Here is a 17884-nt window from a genome sequence, read left to right on the forward strand (position 1 = left end):
CCCCCTTTTAGTCGCCTCTTACGACAGGCAGGGGATACCGTAGCCCTATTCTGGTCCCGAAACTACAGGGACACAGCGCCTGGGGCCTTTACGTACGCCCGCGGCGACTCCTCCTCCGAGCGGGTTCAGCGCGCTCCCTTGCTCGTTCGGCGTCTTCCTTCGCGGACATGACTGCATCGCAGAAGGTGATCATGCCGTCCCAGGCTTCGCTACGCTGAACCATCGCCCCGACGATGGCCGACGGAGAGAGATCCGGTCCCACTTTTTCGACGAGGATCCGCCGCTGCGACTCCCACGCTGGGCAGTACTGCAGCGTGTGCTGTGCGGAATCCTCGTCGTGCCCGCAATGATAGCACTGGGCCGTCTCCTCCCTCTGTATCCTGTTCAGATACTCACCGAAACAGCCATGTCCGGTGAGTATCTGAGTAAGGCGGTAGGTCACTCTACCCCTGCTCTTCAGCCAGGCCCGAAAGTTCGGTAGGATAGCGTCAACCACCCTTTGGCGTATGCTCCTAGGCTCCTGAAGCCGTTCGCGCCAGCACCTCAGAGCGCGCCATCTGGCTCTCCTCCGAAGCGCTCCGATCGTCTCTTCGTCGAAGGGTTCCGTCCTCTGACGGAGGACGCGGATCTTATGGAAGACCCGTGCGTCCATATCCGCCAGAATGTCCAGGGGCGGACACCGCCCCAGGACTGTCGCCGCCTCATACGATATGGTACGATACCCCCGGGCGACTCTGATTGCGATCGTACGTTGCGCGGAGTTCAGTTTCCGCGCACGGCGTCGGCTGGCAGACAATTTGTCCGACCATACCGGCGCACCGTAGAGCGCAATCGAGCGTATCACACCCGCGTAGAGGCGGCGGACTTCTTCCCTTGGTCCCCCGAGATTCGGCAGCAGTCAATGCATAGCACCCGCTACCTTATGGATTCGGGGGACGAGACGGTCGAAGTGCTCGTCAAAGCACCAGCGGCTGTCCAGTATTAGGCCAAGGTACTTCATGTACCTGCCTATCCGGACATCCGTTTCCCCGACGCGCACTGAGGTCTCAGCTGGCTCGACTCTCGGCCTGCGGCCGTGGAACCATATCGCCTCGGTTTTCTGGGACGCTACCTGTAGGCCCAACCCGCGGATCTTCGCTATGACGCGTGCCACTCCGAGTTCCGCTAGCCGAGCCGTTCTCGAAAACGACACCCCCTCAGCAAGAACGAGGGTGTCATCGGCATAGCAGACGATGCTTACTCCTGGTGGGAGCATCGTTCTCAGCACTGCGTCGTACGCGATATTCCACAGTAGTGGGCCCAGTACCGAACCCTGCGGTACCCCGCGCATGACGTTCCTCCCGTGAACGCTCCCATAGCGACCTGGGAAGCGGATACGCCTGTCCGACAAGTAGGCCTTTAAAACCTCCCTTAAATATGAAGGTACTTGGTGGACGGACAGGCCCTCCATAATCGCTCTCCAGGGTAGAGAGTTGAAAGCGTTGACTATGTCTAGGCTTAACGCCAAGACTACTCTACCCTGGGATATGGCCTGCTCTGAGAGCGTTCGGACTCGAAGGATGGCGTCCACCGTTGAACGTCGCTGCCGGAAGCCGAACTGGTTTTCGGAGAGGTCCGGGCCGTGGCACGCTAAGTGCTGACTAATTCGAGTGGAAATGATCCTCTCGAATAGTTTGCCCACCTCATCCAACAGACAGATGGGTCTGTACGCTGATGGGGAGTCCCGAGGCTTGCCCCACTTGTGCAACAGCACCAGCCGCGCCTGCCTCCATACCGATGGAAACCGTCCATAACGGAAGCAGGCGGTGTACAAGTTTTGCAGCCTGTACTGTCAGCGCCAAGACCCAAGCCTGACCTGGGATTCCGTCCGGCCCCGGAGCAGTGTTTCGCCTCGCCATGCGCCTGATTGCTCCGTCGAGCTCGCAACTGGTGACCGTCAGGTCGTCCGACCATTCAGGGAGATCCGGCGTCGCGGCGGGAGAACCCGTTTCGTCAGTGGTTCCTGGAAACAAGCTGTCCACCACTGTGTCCACGAAAAGCGGGTCGAGAGTTTCCGTGAGCGGAGGCACCCATGGACGTAGCTTGCCGAGAATCATCCTATACGGGCGTCCCCATGGGTCCCGGTCTAGCCCCTCCACGAGTGCGCTCCAGTTCCGGGCCTTGCTTTCGGCGATTGCGCCCTGAAGCAGTGTTGTTGCGGCCCGGTACTCCACGTACTTCTCCTCCCTTTCCGCGGCGCTGGATGACCGGCGTCGTCGAGCCCGAGTGTACTGACGTCTGGCGCGCAGGCAGGCTGCACGCAGCCGTGCGATGTACTCCGTCCACCAGTACACAGGGCGCCTCCAGCCAGGTCTGACACGCGGCATCGCGGAATCGCAGATGGCCGCCATGTCATCCCTGATCCGGATCGCCTCCCGTTCGGGATCGAGCCGGTCATCCACCTCGGCGGTGCATGACCAGTCCACGACATGAGCAGCAGCGACGAGCAGGTCTCGGTTGAGCCGCTTCATTGCCCATCGACGCGGCTGGTCGTTTGTACGGCGGACATCCGCAGCCGGAAGCCGTAACACTACGTCCACCAATATGTGGCGATGGTCAGACAACGTGACTAGGTCGTCGGCCACCCTCCAGCCCGTGACCAAGCGCTCGGCAGAAAGAGTCGCCCACGAAAGGTCTACGACCGACTCTCCCTGCCACCGCACGCACGTGCTGACCGAGCCACGATTCAGCAGACGTAGGTCGAGCCCAGCTGCCCATTCGAGCGTTGCCCTTCCCTTGACACTGTCTCGTCTGTTTCCCCAAACCCTCGAGTGGGCGTTAAAATCGCCCATCACGAATACCGGTCGGGGAAGACAGGACCGAACACAGTATGCCACACGGTCCAGGAACGTCTCGAATGCCGCCAAGGTGCAATTCGGGGAGACATAGCACCCTAACACCGCCAAGGGACCCCACTCCACTGCGACTATACCCCGCTCGGAGTGAAGTCTGGAGCACGGGGGATCTCCCTCTCCGCCCGCCCAGTACACGGCTACGGACTGCGCATCGTCTCCTACCCACCGCGGATGCTCCGGAACTCTATAGGGCTCCGCCACCACAGCCAAAGAAACCGAACAGTCTACGAGGCATTGATGGAGCAAATCCTGCGCCCCGCGACAGTGGTTTAGGTTCCCCTGGAGTATTTTAAGTGACGGAGACCTATCCATTAGGAGTCCATCGCTTCCGCTGGCGGACAATGGGACGAAGCGCTGGGATGCGCAGGCCCATCTGTCCGTGCCGATCTAGCAGTCTTGGCCGCTGTCTCGTCTCCTCCGTTGCCTCTATTCCTCTTTTTCGGACGCTTGCACCTTTTGCTACCCAAGCGGTGGTCAGATGGACAACCAAGGTCTGCGCATAGGGCGCATTTCGGAGACTGTGCTCCGCATTGACTCGCCCTATGGCCGGGTTCGCCACATACGTAGCACAGTGCGCTCCTATCCCTGGTGCTGGTGCACTGGTGCCGGGCATGCCCCATTTCGAGGCAACGGAAGCATTGAAGCGACCTAGCCGGTAGTATCTCCACTCTGGCAGATACCCACCCGACAAGAATTCGCTTTGCAGCGGCCAGCTTGCGGATGGCTGTGAGAGGACAGCGCACCCATGCCGTCCCCAAGGCTGAAGGCCTCCGCCGAATCTCCCCGACTTTTACGTCGGCGGTGACGCACCCGCAAGCCACGGCGATGGCGTCGGCAACGTCTTCCTGGGTGACGGAATCGTCTAAATCCATCACCCTGGCCTCCCCCTGTTTTGTGGGTCTCGTCACCTTTACTCCCATCCCCGCGACAACCGCTTGCAGCTTCCCTGCGAGTGCGTCGGCCTTCTCGGCACTGTCTTCGCCAGCCACCTCAAGCAGCAAGCCGCCGTTGAGGGCTCTCTTCTGGCGCAGCTCAGCGATACCCAGATCAGGCAGTTTAATTTGCCCCTTCGCGGTCTTCATGACCTCCGCGTAGGTGACGTTTGACCCTTCGGGCACCGTCACGGTGACTGCTGCCGACTTCGGCACTCGCGGAGGCCTCCGCTTGACAGCCTTTCTCTTACCGGCCCGACCCTTTTTCGGTGCCTGAGCCACCGGTGCCGGTGCAGCATTGGCGGCAGGTCGCCGCTGGGTGGCACTTTTTACTCGCCCGCGACTCGGAGACTGCTTCCGGGCTGGCTCTACTCGGGTCGGGGGCGGAGGCCGTTCCTTCACCCTAGATTTGCGCCCTACTACAGTCGCCCACGTCCCTGCTTGTGCGACTGACGTTGACGTTACTGGAGGGCGCATCCGCGCTTTGGGCCCTGGAGGACGCGCAGGCGTAACGGGCGCTACCTTCTGCCCTAATGGAGGCCGAATCGCTCTGCCGGGGAAGAGCTCGTCCCTAAAAGACGCCAGTTTTTGGTCTATTATGGACCCGATACGGTCCATCAGAGCGTCTTCCCCATTAGCGGGCCTCCTCGGTTCAGATCGAGGTGGCTCGGGTCTATTTGAAGCACTCTTACGGCGTAACTGGTCTAGTTCCGCCGTAAGTGCCTCAACCTTCCCATTCAGTCCGGCGAGTTGGGAGCGCAGCGTGGCGTTCTCCCGCTCAAGGTGTGCAGTGGTTGCCCTCTGCACTACTTCCGTAGCTGCCGCCTGGACGTGGCGCACAGCCAAACGTAAGGTGCGCACCATATCTCCCTTTAGGTTGCGGGATTTATCCGCAACCTTTTCGATCACTTCTAGGTTCTCGATAATGCGAGAACCTAGGTCCCCCGTAGGCTCGTTAGTCATTTCCCTTCCCAGTTCCTCGGCACTAGGGAGGGATGCCCTCGATCTGGTCGTGGCCGCAGGAGCCACAGGAACCAGGAAGTCATCGTCTCTACCTGTCTGGGCTTTGACGGTCTTCTTCTTTGGCCGTTCTCCGTCACTGCTATTGGCCGGTAGTGCTCGCTTGCGGGCACCAGCCGACGTGGCTCTGGACTGTGTGGACATCGCCGACATTAAACAGCAGTCCGAGAGCTCTTCCGCGTCCGTCGAAGCAGCTGACGTAGGCGCTCTGCCTCGTGTATTCCGCGCCTTCCTCGTTACCGCTTTTGAAGCGGGCATCTTCTCCGTCTCGTTAAGCAATTCAGAGTCCGTTGAGTACGTGCTTGGGTCGTGTTTACGAAGGTCGGCGGATTGCCGACCTACGAGGCAGTTGTTGCCCCCTCCAGAGTACGTGGGGCAGCCCTCCGCCGTAGCAGAGGGGTGGGATTCTCCCTTTCGGGTACCCACCTGGAGACCGTTTTCACAACGTGCCTTTTCCATGTTTTGCTTGTTATTAAGGGGTGAGCTCCCCTGGGCCGCTCTTAGTCTGGTCCTTCACCCTTCGCCTTCCGGTATGAGTAACTCTGCCGTATAGCCTCGGGGATCATTAGGACACACAAGCCCCCCCACCACGACAAGGTGGCAGCCCGTTCGGGGGGGAGGGTTGTTTAGCTAACTTCTCACTTTTAGGCCCGTTTTGCTAATTAGAGTAGATATAAAAATAAAACTAGTCTTATTAATGTACATTAATTTGAAATTACACTAAAATCATACGGCCATGAATTTATAAAAATCTCTAAATCTTGTATTTTATTGAAACTCCTGAATCTAGTCATGTATTTTATCTATATTTTGGCGTATCGCCGTCTTGCTTTAATATTGTTCAGTTTATTCCTTATTAAACACGCTTATACTTGAAAGTTTAGTGCTTCAGCTCGCTTATTACAGTTCCTACAGTGTATGCATAAATCCTTTACGTGGCTCACCATAGCAACATTTCGTATTACATACTCCGCGAAATGTCGCCGAAGCGTCGTAAAACCCGACCGCGGAACAGTGGAAAAAGTTTTATAATATTCCCCTCTGCGATATTAAAAAAGCCACGTACACTTGGTGGATCATAATATTATTGTTAGCGCAGAAAGTACACAAACTCGCTCTCGTCAACGTTTAATTGCTTTAGGATTCACGGTTTTGCGTACGCGTACGGTAACAGATAAGAAATATGCAAACGAGTTGTGTTATTTACTGTAAAAATGTTATTCGGGTTTATCTGGCTCGCTGGACCATATTTACATAAAGGGAACTTTGGTAATTAAGGTTTATATACATACATGTCATACATACAAACCGCGTGGTGGAGCGGTCACCATACTGGTCTGACGCGCATAGGGTTCCGGGTTCGATCTCCGGCCAGACGGATATAAGAATGATGAATTTAGATATCTGTTCTGTTGCCATGGCACCCACGACAGGGAATCCTAATGTGGGGCTGTGAATGTAGAAAGCGTTTATTTAATAAATACATATGTAAGCAGTATATACATATATCTTACACAAGTTTATTAATTCCTGTTGTTACGCCCTTTTCTAGTCTTAGCAACTACTTATAAAGTACCGTAGTCTGAGTTTTTTCACGCGATCTCGACAGCGTATTCTGGAAAGACACGCCCTCTCAAAACCAACCGTTACATTTTACTTTCCTTTACCCCAGGTTATGTGATATATTTATGTGGAAAGGATTTATTACTTTATTCATAGTAATCGGACGTAAAAGATATTAAATTTTGGTATAAACAATAATTATTAGGGCGAGCGAAGCGAGTCCTCTATAATTCGAAAATCTTTTACATACATAACCTACATAACCAATTCTATACAGAATTGGTTATGTAGGAACAAACATAAAAGAAAATACAAAACTAATTGAGCAGGCCACACACATAATTCATTAATTTAATTCATAAATTTAATAGTTAAATTAACAATTGATAAAAATGTTATTTAATAGAATTAATTAGTAGCTCTTTCGCAGCTTTACGGAATGTATCCCTCGGAGCTTTAGTAAATTAAAGAAGTCGTGATGAATTCAACATTCACTGATAAATGACCCAAATCGACATGAAGAGAATAATAAAGGTTTTCACCATCTTGTTGATTGGTAACAGACCCCAGATTAGTTTATAATGTACTGCGTTTCAGACATCCACAATAGCTTATACCTATATATACTTAAAAAATATTTTTTGCAAATCAGACGCAATAATTTTATAAGTATGGCGGAGTTTAAATTCAAGAGTAACAAGTAATTAATTTAAAAAATCAAAAACCCGACTGCACCAAAAAGGCTGAAGTAGAATTTCCAAAAGCAGTGAAATAGGCATTTCATTATTTTTATCCAGAAAGCCAAATACAAAGTTTCATAGTAGGTGTCTGCTTCAAAAACAAAATATGTTCAAACAATATTATCCTATTTTATCCTCGTAGTGTTCATTTACGCTATATAAAGAACCTATGTGTAAAATTCCAGCACGCTTAAGTTTAGCGGTTTCCCTTTGCGTTGATTTCTGGCACAGCAACTCACTCATTTAGGCAGACAGTCATCTCGATGTGTATATACGAGTATATATGTACTAGCTGACCCGGCAAACGTTGTGTTACCATATAAATAAAAAAATGTTAAGGATGAACAACCCTTATCACTTAGGTGTAAAAAAAAAATAGATAGTGGCCGATTCTCAGACCTACTGAATATGTATATAAAATTTGGTGAAAACCGGTGAAGCCGTTTCGGAGGAGTACGGTAACTAACACGAGAATTTTATATATAAGATATATTATATAATGTATGTGTAATCTCCTCTTAATTTCCTTTATTTTGACACCCTACTCGATAGGTTTGGTTAACTTTTTTAAAACGTGTTACTATTTCGCTAAAAAATTCACCATTTACGGTCTATAAAATATATAACTTCAGTAAATCAAGCTTTCGGTCATTATTTTACCTCGTTAGAGGTAGCATTTCATTATTTTTATCCAACAAGCCTGATACAAAATGTCATAGTGTTTGCTTCAAAATTGACGATTGTTCAAATGAACTTTTAACCCTTATTTTACCCTCTACGGGGTTGATTTTTCGGAGGGGGATAAATAAGTGCGTCCTTGTTCCTATCCAGAAAGCCAAATACAAAATTTTATAGTAGTTGCTTCAAAATTAAAGGATTTCAAAAAAACTGTTTTCCCCTATTTTACCCTCTTAAGGGTAGAATTTCCAAAAGGCCTTTCTTAGTACTTATTCGAGCTATATAGAGAACCTGTGTGCAAAATTTCAGAACTGTAAGGTCCTTGGTTTAGGCTGTACGTTGATTTCTGAAAAATGAAAAAGTCATTTAGTTAATCAGTCAGTCAGTCACCTTACTGTTTTATATATATACAAATATGTTTTTATAATCTCCGTTTAATTTCCTTTCATTTGATACCCTACTCGATAGGTTCGGTTAACTTTTTTTTTTAAATGTGTTACTATTTCGCGCCAAAAATCCGCCATTTTGTTTTTCTTTTTCTAACACCTATCTAAGGACACTCGGGTCATTGAGACAAATATAATGACACCTTAACTGTTGAAATTCATCCAGCCGTTTGTTAGATCGGATCAAATAAAGAAAGACAAACATACAAGATACGCGCGAAAAACATAACCCTTCCTTGGCAGTCGGGTAAAAAGATACCAAGGATAAATCGCAAAAAAATTACAATCCCAAAAAATGGATCTAATATAAGTTATCCACCACAAGCATTTAAAGTGGTTCTGGTTCTGGATCAAAGGTAGCTTTGCTCTTCATAGGTCTTCTGACGAAAGGTAGATTTAATAATTTATTGTTAATTAATAAGTGACCACATCATCCTTGATATAGGATCTTAAACTGAATATACCATTCACGATACGTGAGCCCTTATAAAGCTGCGCTTTTTGCTAGTAGCGTTTATAAATAGTAAATGATTTTAGCGATAAAGAATTATTACTATTCTTTATTTAGACAAGTGACTGACACTAAAAATATATATAAGTTTGAGGGCATGTTAGAGTCTTAATTACCATATAACAAGCGCATCAAATGACTTAGGTAAATTTGAGAATTTATACCACCCAATGTTGATGCATACCGAAAACCCCTACAGCAGCCGTGGAGAACGATCCAAATCTCTCATTCAATAGATAAAACTGTCTCGCAATGTAAAATTAATGGGTTACAGTCCTATTAAAATAGGGATCGCTATTATACGATATTTCAAATTGACCTCGTTTCTCTAATTACCAAATTATAGAGAATTGTAATAACGCTGCCAAGAGCCAATTTGGAGCCGGGCTTAAAGGGTGTTTGGGGCGGAATTGGAATAAATCGGGCGCATTATTGAAATCGAGTTAAATGAACTGGGATACGTGCTAGCGGTGATCCGTAGCAGCGTAGCTTTCGCGTAGCCACGTAGCGACGTAGCGTCGTAGATCGCTTGATTACCATCGGTTTGAATTTGGGTGACACCGCTTTACTTTAAACTTATTAAATATTAAACATTTTATAGTGAATTATATATTTCATTAACTTATTTGTGATATTCAAATTTTTATTACGCAATATTTACCGAAACTAATCATATATTTTGTGACAGTATTTTTACCTGTGTCTGGGATTTTTACTTCATTCCTACGAGTACATATTTATAACATACATATAAATCTGTACATATTTTGCAAATATTATATTACTCATTACTGTTGGCATTTTCAATATAACACGAGACACCGAAATTCATGTAATAAAATTCGGGCACTCAGAAATAAATGATAAAAATCAATAATAACGCGTAATAAAAGGAAGAAGCAATAACGCTTAACTGGAACGTAAAATTCGGAGAAATTCTCATCAGAGACATCACAATGTAATCGAAATTGGAGTTTCTACGAATACGCGGGAGCGTTGGCTTGACAAAAAATAAAGCTCTTTAATATTACGATATATTTAGTGGAGTACCCCACCTGCGTTGCTTGTATGTAATCTGGATGTAAAATTGTATATCCTTCATGTTCTATTTACGCAACTTACAAGCTATGCTAACCCACGTGGCGGGGCGGTCAACATACTGGTCGGATGCACAGAGGGTTCCGGATTCGATGCCCGGACAAATATTTAAATAATAAATTTATATTTCTTCTCTGGGTCTGGGTGTTTTTTATTCATCTATTTGTGTCCATGGCACCCACGACATGGGGATTGTAGTGTAGAAAGCGTCTTTGTTTTTCTGTGGGCATACCTATGTATGCCTTATAGCAGCAATATAGTACAGATGTATTCTGGTTTGAAGGCTAAGATATGGCAGCTGATTCGATACGATAAATACGACCCATAAATATAAGCTTAGGAATTTGTTTACTTACCTACAAATATGAATACGTTTACGAATTTCAATACCTTACGACTATGAATACGTAGATAAATTCACCGTCAAATATGAATATGCTCGAAATATTATAAATTGAAAAATAAATGAAATATTCAGTATAGACCTACGGGGAAATTTACAAATTGTCAATTACCCTTTTTATACTACTACCGGATCGTAAACGGATACTCGGAAACGAAGCTTACATACTCAAATGCACCTCCGTCCACGATAACGCTCCTAAATGTGAATACGTTTAAGAATTCAATGCCTACATTGCCTGTGACTATGAATACATTTATGTAGAATAAGCCTTTGAATATGGTTACGCTTACGTATTTATACACCGACATCTGTGAATACACATACGTATATGAATACGTTTCTATACACACAAACGTGTACATGTAAATGTAAGTGTGCGTAGTGAAATATGTGTGAAATAAAAATCCAGATAAAACCAGTTTGGTGTATTGCCAAAAACAAGCGCCAAAAGAAAAACAGGGCTACAAAGCAAGGAATCGTTGAATCGTAATAATAAGTTTGAATTGTGCTACGTACAAAGAAAAACGTTAGGGAATTCGTGATAATGAATGCGGGGGAACTCGAAATACGAAACGCCACTTATTACTTCTCAACTTTATTTATTCGTTCGCGATTTAAAATTACTTTTCGTTTTGTAAACATTATTCGGAATGAATGGTTTTTAAAATACTGAAATTCTGTTTGATGCTTATATAATGTATAATATATTTTAGGTGCTTATTATAAAATATTTTATGGTATTATCAATTCCCAGCTATCCATTTTAATAAAACAATACAATTTGGGTACGAAATAAAATTTTACAAGAGCGTGCCAAGTAAAATTGTATGAGGTGATATTATATAGGGAAAGGAAAACAAGTTTATTTAGAGAAAAAAATCAAAAAACAAATCTTTACTGATATAGAGACACAATGTGTTCCAAATATTTTAAAGAAACCAGTTACAATATACTTAACTCAGCTTAACGTTTAGCTACTTGACATATTGATTCAATTTAAAAACCTCTTATAAAAATTGTCTAGTAGTGCAGTAAATAAACTTCATGCCACACAAATTTCATTTCGCTAGGCGCCCGCTATGAACGGTATTCGTATGTGAGGAGCAAATCATGTAAATTTGCATCACAAATTCTGCCCGAGATAGCTCGTCTCTGTAATTTTAGGTATTACGTACTTGCTCTTATATGGCTACGGACGTAATCAGTTCTATTTTTGGCGATTGAAGTGAGGAGTATCTAGCTTTCATAACACTGTAAATGAACGATTTACGTGTTGTAAAGATAGATTATAAAGCACAATCACAGTTTAAATTTAGTTACATTTTTGGTAAATATTATTAACAAAGAATAAACATACACTGTAATCAATTCACATATTGAAAACATATTTTAAATTCAAAAGACGTACTATTTATGTTTAATACCAATTTCGGTGTTTTCTACTCATCTTAGACAACTCCTAGGATACTCTCTAGGACTTCTCCAGTAGTAAGAAAAGACCATTGCCCAAGTGAGGGACATAAAGAGACATCCAGCTATATTTTAGTTAGTCCTGTCAGTTTAATAACTAATGCAGGTTGTCAATGTCAATTAATATTTGTCAAAAAAATACGGAAGTTTTGGTATTCATGCAATGTTTAAGCCTCACTCTTAGCCAATCCACATTCAAAAATAATTCCAGTTAATAATTACTCTAATTAGTAATAACATCACATTTATGTTGTTTTCAATAATAAACAATATGAACTCTACCAATATTCAGTAATCACCTGTTAGAGGTACAGGTTTATCCGCTAGCATTAGGAGACTTCCCGGGCGGATATTGGGCCAGCCTTGATCGATTGTCTGAGCTAAGCACCCTTACGGCGGGGCCGCTCTTCCGCAGAAGGTCGGACGAGTGCCTCGTCAATACCAAAAGGAATGAGATGAGACAGCTTTAAAACACTCCAGCAAGGTCAAGAACACTTCAGTTACACGGCTCGGCGATTTAGACACTCACTTTTTGAGCAATTTATGCGTTGGATGCGATCGGGAAAAGAGATTTAACACACCTTTGAGAACCCGGGAGAAATTTCTCGGGTATATATTTCTTCGCTATATTTTATTTCGCTGTTTAAGGATACTTTTTTAAATTTGAACGTAACTTAAAAAATCAGTCCCGTGGATTAATTTACATCTCTGGTTCCCAATTGAAAAGCTAAAAAACATAACTAAGTTACATTATAATATTATATATTTGTATTAAGTTGTTTTTTATTACTACCCTGTTATCTGCCACTTACACTGTCATGATTGCATCAGGATGCTAGTCCTTCAGGCCTAGGCCAGTCATTCAGCAGTGTTGCTACCAAAATATTGGCCACTAGCCTTATGACCCACTGCTAGGTCTGTACCTAAGACCTACCTCTCTCTACTGGAGAAGATCTAGAGCAAACTTCACCACCTTATTCCAATAATGACGTAAAATTGTATTGTGAATACTTTACATAACTGAGCAGTGTTAAAATTAATATATTCCATGCATCTTATTATTTTTTACGTAATACCTAACAGTTTCGTTTTATTTTTTAAGCATATCCCTATTATCCCTTAAAACTATCTTCAAAAGTAAGGTCTTATGAATACGAAACTGGTAGCACGACCTCAATTGATCCCAGTAACTGGACCTTTTTCAACGAATTTTCCTACAGGACGCCCGAGGGACGTGTTGAATGGTACCTATTTGAAACTTCTTACAAAGTTTCTATTTACTAATATGCAAAATTTCGGTTCGTGAAGTACTCTTTTTTATCTCTCGACCCGAAAGATATTTGACCTAAGTTAGCCGCGATTTTGGTTGTATGAGACAAAGCATAACACATGATAAAATAAATATATATTTGTTGGTATATTTTTCATATTCAGGTATGAATAACTTTGAGGGCCATTTACTCATTGTGTGTTGAATGAAATGAGTTCCTACGTTACGTACCACGTAAGCACACATACTTACACATACATTACACACATAGAGTCATGAATACATATTTATTTAAACACATTCCACCTGGAAATCGTGAAACCCGTGTAACCCGTAGAGCTCTATGTCTATGTCCATAGTGCCATGCGTTCCTGAAAATAACATATTCTGCAAAGGTAGTAGGTATCTAATTTTTTAAAACAGTGCAATGTAAGTTGACATGCTTGAAGTTTATCAAACAGACAGCGTATGGCGTAGACAAGCGTATGGCCTTAGTCCTGTTAATTCTGAAAACCGCCCCATTGCCAGGAATGCAAACATAACGAACACCTTGATTTTACGACACCACAACTTTAATAGGTATAAAAGGATATTTAACCATTGTGTACTTTGGTTTAAATATGTTACATATTAACGAAATCAAAGTGAAACTATATTTCTCACTGTTTTCATTTCAAATTAAATCGAAAATGCTCACTGCAAATGCATCAATATACGTCTCAGAAGCGGCCGTATATTATTCACGCGCCATATACACTTGGTCGCCGGCTCGGGAATACCGGTTCAAAGCGGTTCGCGACAATCTAATGCGAATTGAGATCGAGCACCTTACAGAATATGTTGGAAACGGCGAAAATGATTTTTCGATCCGATTTTAAATTTTAATGTGTGTCGGTGACAGGTATCGAGAACGTATGAATATTTTTCTACGTTCAATGCGTTTGTTGGACTGTTAAGCTATTTTTGTCGATTTAAGAATTTTGCCTGTTCGTTGGGAATTTTGAAAACAAATAATAAATCTCAATGCATTTCCGAGCGTGGAATTGGTTTGGAAACTGTGAAGATGAGTTTTTGATTCAATTTCAATACTTATTTCAATATGGGAATGATGTAGGTCAATACAAGAAATATACAGATAAATTTCTGTGGCGTTCTTTTATGTGGCTGAAATTATTATAGACTACATTTACGAGTACATTTAGATTACATTAAAACGAATTTGAACTATTGTTATGATAAAATACGTTTAACAAAAACGACTAGTTAACTGATCAGAATCGATCTGATTAATAAATACTGGTTAAAAATAGAAGATGATTTTTGGTTATCATTTCCTAAATCAAAATGAAATAGATTATGTAAGTGAAAATAATAAGGGCGTGTTCAATATGCGTGCGCAGTATTTTCATTTTACTCAAACATTTTATTATATACGTACTTTAATGCGGACTTTAATGTGTAATAACATGCGGACTTAAAATCTTTCGTTAGTGAAATGAAATATGAAATATATTTATTTTGTATAGGCCAACGACGGCACTTACAAATTGTCAGTTACAATATTTTCTTAAACTACTACCGGATCGGAACGCCACCTCTACTGAGAAGATCCGGTAAGAAACTCAGTGGGTTTTTTTTATTAATTTTAAAAATAATTATTCTCTTTTTCCCTTTTTTTAAATAGTAAAAGTAAAGGATAGATAAAAAAGAATTGGCGGATCTTAGAATTTCCCGGCGGTGCTTTATAGATTGCGCTTGACAGGTCATTACGTGTTTTTGTTTGATGCGTCTTCGGCGTTTCGAAGTGGGTCGGCGAAGAAGAAGAAGTCGAAGAAACTACGACGGCCTACCATTTGTCACATATTCCATTTATATAATCCAAATACGCTTATGCCTACACGATTTAATACCAAATGCTGAAATGTAACTTTTGGAAAATATCCTAATGATATATATATGATGATATGGAACTTTAGGTGGATCAATAAAAATAACTTGGTTTAATCCAAATTACGCTACAATTGCAGTGCTTGCCTATTTCTTAGAAATTCGGTAACTCTAACGACAAATTAAGCACATGAGCATGCAGTCCACCTGAAGGTTAGTGTCTATTGCCGCCCATGGACATCTGTAATCAACCCCAGATAGGATTCCTATATGAGGTCACACATGCGCCCTTACTCCTGAGAGCAAACCTGGAATGACTTGGAAAAGTAAGTCTCCGTTACCACACCTTTCAGACCAGTACCCTTAGCGTTTGACAAATATGACTGTTTTGGTATTTGTTTACGTATTTGCCCATACCAATTCCAATCAGCACCCCTAGCGGATTGTATCAGAACTATAGTGTCAGTAACGTAGCATTAAATGTCTAAATTGAGAAAATGGCGCTTTATCTTTTGTCTCTCTTTTTTGCGAACATGTGATGTAGACAAAAAGACTTGAGCACTTACTTATTGTTAAGTTTACTCAGTCTACTGAAGCAAACGGAACAAAATAATGGATTGAGTAAACGTAACGTAAAATTGTGGGATGTTTTGAAAACTCATGGTAAGGATACTGAACACAGCAGCATTTCACACTGCTTTAATTATGCTGCTGGATTCAGATGCAAAACGAAGACTTCTACTTTACATAACATGAAAAACTAACTCTTGGTTAGCTTCAAATCGTGTTCTATTAACTTGCTTAAGTGTTATAAATCTGAATAAGCGTCGGAACAATCCACGGAGGCTAATGCAAGCCCGTAAATCGTCGGCTGCAATAAAAAAGGATCGGCCACAACACCAGCTGTTTATCACCGACGTTTTCCTATTTGTTTTAATTTGTTCCAACGCTGTTATTTGCCGGTTTGTTCGGTGAGGTTTCCGCTTTATATATATTATAGGGACCGTAAAAAGCAGTGATAGTGTAAAGGTTCTAGAAACTTAGCCTCTCGTTTGGGGGCTCCGAGGTTCGTATGCAAGGCTCACTCGTTTGTGTTTACTAAGTTAGAAATTAACTATATCTTTAATTAACGGTGAAGGAAAACATCCCGTGCAAATCTGAACGCCTGTAATTAAAAAAAGTTCTCAAGAGTATGTAAACGTCTACGAACATACACTTGGCCAGTGTGATCAACTATGGCCCAAACCGCTCACTCGTACAGGAGATCCGTGCCCAGCAATGTAGAGTTGAATCACAAAGGACCATTTTTTAAACTAGCAACCAAGCCGAATCTCTGAGTTTAAATGGTCTTACCTTGTCAGTCAGTTTATCAAAGATATTCTACTGGGATCGCATTCTCAGGGCTTTTCAAGCGTACACCTAATCCGGCAGCTCACGATGCATTTGAGAACATTTAGATTGTGATCCCGTCGCTCCGAGCTAGACAGAGACATGTGCAAATGGTCTGTGAATTATATATGAGGCCTTTGAATGCAATCTCCGGTGTCGTTCTATTTGATATATCCATCAAATACATACTACTATTTTAGGGTATTAGATATTACTTTTAGTTAAGGGTTATTTAATACAGTGATAAATATGATTAGGCATATAAATTGTAATCAGTGATTTAAATTGTTTTCCAACGATAGCTAGATATATATTTTCCCTATGAAGTGAAAAGGATAGAATTATTTGCCTATAACAAAGAATTTTACTTTTAAAACAATGTGGTGTTCTATTTCACGACGCTGAACATGTTCCAGACAATTGAACGGGAAACTTTAGACAAAACTTAAAAGGAAACACGAGATATGGTAGCGCAAAGTGTTTCGATAAAATGATAAATAAAATACATTTGAAAGACATCCATTCCTTAATATAGTTTTTATGAGAGCATAAGACTGTATTTTCGTAGCAATTCATTTAAATACTCAATATATGCCCTGCACTATGCCACAATTATGACGATATTTAAAATACTGCAAAAATGGAAATTATTTTTATATACACCATAATATGAAAATAACTGGCATTTCTTTGAACCAAACATATGCTTAGATATTTGCACAACACCAAAACGTACATGTATACATATCTACCTATGCTATGCATACCTATGTACGTATCCATCATATTATACAACGTTTACGTAAACGCATGAATATGGCGACGTCATAAATAATATATTCAATACATTATATGATAATGACGACCCGCGTGGCGGGGGGTCACCATGCCGGTCTGACGCGCGAGGGTCCCGGGTTCGATCCCCGGCGAGACAGATTTCTAAATGATGAATTTAGATTTCTGTTTCTGGGACTGGGTGTTGGTGTATTTGTCTCTATGTGTGTCCATAGCACCCACGATACAGGGAATCCTAGTTTGGGGCTGTGAGTGTAGAAAGCGTTTTATTTTCTTTTTTTTTTATTATACATAAATTGTAGCTACACTAGTACGAAAATATATACCTAAATAACACCATACATTTCAGAATATACGAGTAATTTTGTGTTACGGCGGCAAGTTCACTTGAATCCCATTTCATCGAGTTGCTACGTACTCATATATCGTGTTACGTAAAATTAAAACCGATGTCGGCTATATATCTCAATTTGCACAAGTCGAGGCACTTCATATAATGGCACTCCCGCTGGGCGTTGAATTAAAAATATTTAGCATTTTTATTGCTTTTAGGTCATTGTTGTTAACGAGTATATTTAAGCATGCCCGTAATTAAAAACTGAATTCTTGCGTCTGACAGATATTTGTTATGTTTAACAATTATGTTAATTAACTAAATGTTCAAGATCTGTGTGACACAGTGTTACTGTGTTAGTGTAAGCTTAAGTTAACTTAAGCCACGGCAACCTTTTTTTACAAGTCTTCATGATTCAAACGCAGAGCATTTTAAAAAATGTTTCCTTTGT

General features: G+C 42.7%; 1 protein-coding gene across 9 annotated transcripts in view; it reads left to right on the plus strand.

The window, feature by feature from the left end:
- The window catches only part of kcc (solute carrier family 12 member kcc), a 479479-nt gene that overhangs the window by 442889 nt on the left and 18706 nt on the right, over positions 1-17884 (plus strand). The window lies entirely within an intron of this gene.

Source organism: Epargyreus clarus, unplaced genomic scaffold (assembly GCF_041222505.1).
Source record: "Epargyreus clarus isolate Ecla_fem2 unplaced genomic scaffold, WU_Ecla_fem_2.2 ptg000003l, whole genome shotgun sequence".
Lineage (NCBI taxonomy): Eukaryota > Metazoa > Arthropoda > Insecta > Lepidoptera > Hesperiidae > Epargyreus > Epargyreus clarus.